General features: G+C 34.6%; 1 long non-coding RNA gene across 1 annotated transcript; it reads right to left on the reverse strand.

Annotated features, from left to right (window-relative positions):
• Positions 1 to 641: 641 nt before the first annotated feature.
• Positions 642 to 1,902, reverse strand: LOC127851623 (uncharacterized). The gene is made up of 3 exons (XR_008035855.1): positions 1,471 to 1,902; positions 991 to 1,193; positions 642 to 692 (listed from the first exon to the last, which is right to left on the reverse strand). It is a non-coding gene; the product is annotated as an uncharacterized LOC127851623 (long non-coding RNA).
• Between the last annotated feature and the right edge of the window lie 5,847 nt (positions 1,903 to 7,749).

Consider the following 7,749-nt stretch of genomic DNA (forward strand, 5'->3'; position numbering starts at 1 on the left):
AAACTTTTTGGAGATGACAACTGAAATGTATATGAACAATCAATGCAGGATTTTACTGTACATTACAGTATTAAAAAAACATGTAGAAGTTTATTCCACCCAAATCAAGTCTGATCTGAATGACTTGATTTTGGTGGAATAAACTTTTACATCAATATCATCAGTTCAGATATCCCATTTTAACATCATCTACATTAGAAGGATTTCAAAAGAGGTTTTTGAAACAAGGAGGCAAATTACTGTTGCTTTAATTTTTTATATCGTTCAAAATTAGAGCTTGATCGTTAACTTTATACTGAGGTTATTTTTGTCTGCCTATGTGTTAAATTCTCAAAACTTTTATACACAAACACAATTTTTAGTAACTCTTAAATTTTAGCAGTAGTATTAAATTAACGCAAGACAGATTATGTGCTGGAGTCAAATTTGAATCAATTGCATTATGTTTGTTTCAAAATGAATATGGAGGCAGTAGAACACCTATATATTTAAATCCCCTTTTTTCCCTATAAAAAAGAATCATACCAACCATGGCGAAGTGTTCAGCAATCAGGAGACCCCCTCGAATCTCCCCCTTAGGGGAGGTTGAACAGCACTTCATAGAGCAGTCACCAGCTGATCAGGTCTGAAAACTATACCGTCATGGCCTTTGCGAGGTGCGTCTTGTGCATGATCTCATTTGAGATCAGGTCCTGAAAGATATTTTATAATGTAAGTGATAAATATTGCTGTTATGGTATATCTTGTTACTATAAATATTATTAATTTAAATCAAAACAAGTTTGTTTGCTTGTTGTTTTTGTTTGTTTATTTTTGCAATTTAAATCCTGTGATCACATGTGACTTAACGCTTGTCATAAATAATTAAAAGAAATTACGTATGGTAGAAAATACTGTTTGAAAATGTACCAAGATATGTGGTCTCATTTGGCTGTGTGGACTGGTCGGAAGTGTGACGCCTTTCAAATGCTAAAACCTGTATAGTTTTACCTCTCAACAAATCCAACTTTCCTTGGTCAAGGACAGGGCTCAGTTTTCCCACTCCTGATCTACTCAAGTTGGGCTGCTCGTGCAGGGTAAAATCTGGTGTCAAAATCCATACATCAGTTAGTCCCCCTTCTGCTGTCTTTTGGCAGGAATATTCTATCCAAAGAATCTTCCAATCAATGTAAATTTCACCTTGGGAGTTTAACCTAACCTTCAAATTTAAAATATAAAAGTTTTCATTGAATATGTGGGAAAGAAATCTGTTCATTAATGACCAGAAATAGGTATAAATAACATTTAAGATGACAATAATCATAAAATACAGCCATAATTATTCAAATGGTGTTGTTTTTCCTTATAATAGCATTACATTTATACTTATCCATTTACATTTCCCAGTGACAATACATAAATATGATAATGATCATAATTAATTCAATATAAAACTAAATAAAAAAGTGATGTAAAAATGAAAATACAAACCTAAAACAACTGTTCTTCAGTATTCCAAGATAACAGGCAGTTGATGAATTATGAGACCATATCACTTTAACCATCCACTTTGAATCTCCTTTGCAACAAACTTATTGTTGATTTACACATTGTAGTACATACACATTGTTTTCACCACACAATACTTCATGCTGAAAGTTATTCAAGACATTTTAAACTAGAATTATAAGTCTTAATGTTACTCAATTATACCTTAAAGCTCAAAGTCAGTTGATGAAAACCCCCTTTGTTTTCAAAACATAACTTCCTGTCTCCAGCCAATCAAAGTCGCTTGTTTTCAAATAGATGGTGGCTCAGCCAATCAAAAGTCTATCAACACCCCTTTGTTAGGCCTATAGATGGAGCACTGATACTGTGATAAGAATTAATGTTTATGATTTAATTGGGGGGGGGGGGAGGGCTAATCTCTTATGTGTGTCAGCCAATTACTAAATCTGAGAAATATCTACTGATTTCAACACCAACATATATGTATTTATTGAATAATACACAGCACCCTTAGCATATTATATTTAATTGTGAATATTTAAAAAAAACATGCTGAATGGTGTTAGCAAATAATATTAATAGTATAAATATTATTTATTTTTATTGCCTTTTAAATTGTATGTTAAAGGTCAATGTGGTAGGCATTAATTGTATTGGGGTTAAATATCAGTATAAGAAAGTTAAAAGAGTTATTGTTTTTATGTTGAGGAGATATAATTGATGCTGGCAAGCCCACATAAGTTTCCATATATTAATCAACACTTTCACACTGAAACTAGTTTTATTTATTATAGAAACAGTGTCGCTCCCCCCCTCAAAAAATGAATAAAAAAACACACTGTAAGTCTATTGAATTCTCCAAAGAACATGAATTAAATGGAAGTATTCACATTTTTATAGATGTGTGATTGTTCTTATAATATATTTAATATTTATGTATTGATTCAAAGTGAAAGACAAACAATTTCATATTCAGGTATAAAACTAAGTTTGAACATTTTAACATTTTTATAGTATCTGTGAACCTGTGATGTTCTGCAAGAGCAATTTTTATCCAATGTTTCCTTAAAATTATGGGGAGCCCATAAATGTACAAAAGGTGCAATGGCAAACAAGCTGTAAAAAAGCCCCTTTACAATTCACCTTGATAATATATGGCTATAAACATGAAACAAAGACCTAGTTGAAGAATTATTGTTTTATTGTTGAGTTATGTTAATAAACAAAAGACCAACTTATTGATAAGTGTGTTAAAGTGAGTCTTTTAGCCTTGTTGCGGCTTTCAAATTATTTATAAAAAGACCAACTTAAACTCGCTTTAACCCACTTCTGTTTATAAAAAGACCCACTTCTGTTGTAAAAGACTCGCTTATGAAACAAAAAGACACACTTAAACACACATAAACCAACTCATAAATAAAAAGACTCACTTTTGACACATAAAAAACCAACTTCTTACAGCAAAAAAACTCGCTTTAACACACATCTACTTTAAAAAACCAACTTTAAACTCAGTTAAGCACAGTTTAGCTCACATAAAACTCGCTTTTATTAGCAAAAACCAACTTCCGCTCAGAAAAACTTAGAAAAAACACAGTTTTATGTTGGTTTAAGTGTGTTTTGGTATGAAAGTGGGTTAACTTTTTGCAAGGGTATGCTCAAACGACACAAATTGTGGCCCTGTTACAATTACGCGTTACAATCCATCTCGCAGAATTTCACTTTCGCCTCCAAGATGAGAAAACAATCATTAGCGAAATAGTATAGTGTCACGATAAGAGAAAATTGTTTAATTATCATACCACAATGTTTACCGTACTTGGGCTGCCATTATTAACAAGTTAGCTATTTTGAATTTAATTTTGTATCAAATCACATTGTTCTTAACTGTGGCATTTTCAATTCGCAATGAGATTTGTAATTACCCTCGTCATGCGAAAATGGGTCTTATTCCATATGCGCCCATCATATAAATAGCCCACTCAGCTATCTCTCCTTCTGGTAAAGAGAAACATAACATATTGAGTGATTTTAAAGCGAACAGCATCGCCTATGGCCTGGCTGCGCAAAAGCACATGTTGGGTTTAACAAACGCTTGCCGAAACGCATAAGACCCATTTTCACATAACGGCGCTATTGACGCGTGATTTACATGTGTCGAAAGAAAACTGCGTTTAAATCAAATATAAACATACGAACGATATATTTCGATAGTGAAGAAAGATACTCATAACAAGGCATATGAGCACACATATGAAGTGCTCTCCCGTAGTATATTTTTTATCTACTCACACTAATGTGTGGTTTGACAATGCTAACACACATTTCATGCGGTGAATATGCAGCTTACAAGTGAAAAACACAACACAATAGTTTAACTTTTGTTTAATTGTATTCATTTATTTAGAAAAGTAAATTGCTAACTTTATTTCAAAGTCAGCGTATACGCCGACTACATTTTAAAAAGATATTTATTGTTATAAATATATTTAATATAATATATTTAGTTGTTTTCGGTTTTAGCGATTATAAAGCATTTTCGAGGTTGCCTATAGTATGCCTGTAGTAATTGATGAACTAATATCCAACTGTCTATGTATTGAGAACTGTGAATATAAACAAGCTAAACCTTTTATTAACCTTCTACTATTGCGTTGCTTGCACCCGTAAATACAAAAGATCGCCGCTATCTGTTGAGAACCAAAGAACGTTTTCCAGAAATACCCGCTGTAGTAGCATGAACGAGGTTACGAAACAGGTCATTCGTATTATTATTATAAATTGTTTGTTATATTCGGGTTTAGCGATTATGAAACATTTTTTATGTTTTTGTCTATCGTATCGTTGAAGTTATTGTTGAACTTATGTTCAGCGTTTTATATATTGAGAATATAAATAAGCGTCAACTTTTTCCCGAATCTATTAATAGCCTCAATTTACGACCTGTACTACGTCATTGAGTTGTATGTGAGAGCGTAACCTATTGGTCATAATACACTAAATAGTTTCCCTATATAATTCAATGTAAAAGCGACAACTTTGAGCGAAAATAAATGCAACATTTTGCACATAGAGACCCCCATAACCATACCTTTTCTTAAAGGCCATTCTAAGCGGAATCGATTTATGCAATAAAAAAGATATGTCATGCACAAAGCAAGAAAGAACTTGACACAAATCAAAATCGACTGTTTTTGCAAAATTTTTTTTCGGCCGTTTCTTAGTGGAATGTAACCTTTTCTAGTGCAATGGTTTACTATAGTCTTCAAGTGTATCATATTTCAGGGATTCAGTAGTGAACACCTATTCATGCCCTACCATTATCTCCGCAAGATAACACCCGAATAATGGTAAAAAGTGTAAAACATGCCTTCCTGTCAACTATGATATTTTTTTAGAGAGTACAGCCCTACATGAAGCGATCATTTAGTGTATTGTAACCTATTGCGTTGTTATCGCCCGTGGACTTTCCTTTGTTTATCGACAGGCGCATCTATTAATTAGCCTCATATCATGAATGCCAAAACACCCGCGAAAAAGAACCACGTGACGAAATAGGACGCTAAACGCAAAAACCATGCGACTACGACTTTTATTATGTAAGAACGCTCCGCAATTCCTTTGAAGCCGGGGCCTTGAGAGTGCTATTACGTAAAGAATTGACCTCTAACTGAAGTAAGCAAAGGAAACGCAGCACCTAATTGACCCATTCCTTCTATGTGCGAAGGCAGATTGAATATTACTAAAGTATGGTTTGCCTATTATAACACACATTATAATGCGGTAAATATGCGACTAACAAGTAAAAAACACTATAATTAAACTTTTGTTTTGAATTTAGTTATTTAGAAACCAAAATTCCAAACCTTATTTCAAAACAGCATTTTTTAGAGAATATTCTTGTTATATTTAAATGTTTTTTAAAGGGGCCTTTTCACAGATTTTGGCATATTTTGAAGTTTTTCATTAAATGCTTTATATTGATAAATGTTAATATTGGATCTTAAAAGCTCCAGTAAAAACTCAAGAATAAAATTAAACAAGAGCACCGCCTTGCGGGTGCAGACCGCTCATCTATTTTCTTGTTAAAGGTGAAGGGACTCTCATTTTCAATCACAAAGGAGGGAGGGGTGGAGTGAAGGGGGTTGTATATTGTGGGGGTGTGGACATTTATAACATAATCTTCCGAAAATGCAAAAAAAATGCAAAAAAAAAAAAAAAATTCGGAGGGGGGGGGGGGTGGGGGGTGGGGTGGGGGGGGGGGATTCTTGAGTGCTATGGATGGACGGTATTTCAAACATAAAATAATAAAAATAAATATTTGTGTTTTTTAACCGTTTCAAAAAAACATAAATTTGGGGGGGGGGGGGGTGAGGTGGGGGGGGGGGGGGGGTATAGTGTGAGGGTGTGGTGATAATTTGTGAGATGATCTTAAAAAAAAAAAAAAAATCAAAAAAAAAAATTGGGGGTGGGGGGTGGGGTGGGGGGGGGTGGGGTGGGGGTATAGTGTGAGGGTGTGGTGGTCATTTGTGAGATGATCTTAAAAAAAAATAAAAATAAAATTAAAAAAAATTAGGGGGGGGGGGGGTTTGGGTGCGATGGTTGGACGGTATTTCAAACATAACCGTTTTAAAACAAATGGGGGGGGGGGTATAGTGTGAGGGTGTGGTGATAATTTGTGAGATGATCTTAAAAAAAAAAAAAAAAATCAAAAAAAAAATTGGGGGGGGGGGGGGTGGGGTGAGGGGGTGGGGTGGGGGTATAGTGTGAGGGTGTGGTGGTCATTTGTGCGATGATCTTAAAAAAAATTAAAAAAAAAAAAAAAAAAATTAGGGGGGGGGGGTTTGGGTGCGATGGTTGGACGGTATTTCAAACATAACCGTTTTAAAAAAAATGGGGGGGGGGTATAGTGTGAGGGTGTGGTGATAATTTGTGAGATGATCTTAAAAAAAAAAAAAAAATCAAAAAAAAAATTGGGGGGGGGGGGTGGGGTGGGGGGGTGGGGTGGGGGTATAGTGTGAGGGTGTGGTGGTCATTTGTGAGATGATCTTAAAAAAAATTAAAAAAAATAAAAAAAAAAATTAGGGGGTTGGGGGGAGGGGGGAGGGGGGGGAGGGCACGGGGGATGGTTTGGGTGAAGTCTATTGTGGTATGTCAGGTAAGAGTAGTTTCATCAAAGTATCAATCAAATCTAATCATAAATAAAGAAGTTATGGCAATTTTAGCAAAATTTAATAATTTGACCTTGAGAGTCAAGGTCATTCAAAGGTCAAAGTAAAATTCAAGTTGCCAGGTACAGTAACCTCATGATAGCATGTAAGTATTTGAAGTTTGAAAGCAATAGCCTTGATACTTCGAGTGGATCGAAACACAAAATTTAACCATATATTAAAAGTTACTAAGTCAAAAAAGGGCCATAATTCCGTAACAATGACAACCAGAGTTATGCAACTTGTCCTTTTACTGTACCCTTATGATAGTTTGTGAGTATTCCAAGTATGAAAGCAATATCTATGATACTTTAGGGGTAAAGTGGACCAAAACATAAATCTTAAGCAAATTTTCAATTTTCTAAGTATAAAGGGCCCATAATTCCGTCCAAATGCCAGTCAGAGTTACATAACTTTGCCTGCACCGTCCCCTTATGATAGTTCATAAATCTTGCAAGTATGAAAGCAATAGCTTTGATACTGTAGGAATAAAGTGGACCTAAACACAAAACTTAATCAAATTTTCAATTTTCTAAGTATAAAAATGGCACATAATTCTGTCAAAATGCCAGTCAGAGTTACATTACTTTGCCTGCACAGTCCCCTTATGATAGTTAGTAAGTGTTGCAAGTATGAAAGCAATAGCTTAAGGAATAAAATGGACCTAAACACAAAACTTAACCAAAATTGTCAATTTTCTAAGTATAAAAAGGGCACATAATTCTGTCAAAATGCATGCCAGAGTTATCTAACTTTGCCTGCCCAGTCCCCTCATGATAGTAAGTAAGTGTACCAAGTTTGAATGCAATAGCATTGATACTTACTGAGAAAAGTGGAACTAAACGCAAAACTTAACCAAAATATTCAATTTTTTAAGTATAAAAAGGGCACATAATTCTGTCAAAATGCACGCCAGAGTTATCTAACTTTGCCTGCCCAGTCCCCTCATGATAGTAAGTAAGTGTACCAAGTTTGAATGCAATAGCATTGATACTTTCTGAGAAAAGTGGACCTAAACGCAAAACTTAACCGGACGCCGACGCCAACGCCA

Source organism: Dreissena polymorpha, chromosome 11, assembly GCF_020536995.1.
Source record: "Dreissena polymorpha isolate Duluth1 chromosome 11, UMN_Dpol_1.0, whole genome shotgun sequence".
Classification (NCBI taxonomy): Eukaryota; Metazoa; Mollusca; class Bivalvia; order Myida; family Dreissenidae; genus Dreissena; species Dreissena polymorpha.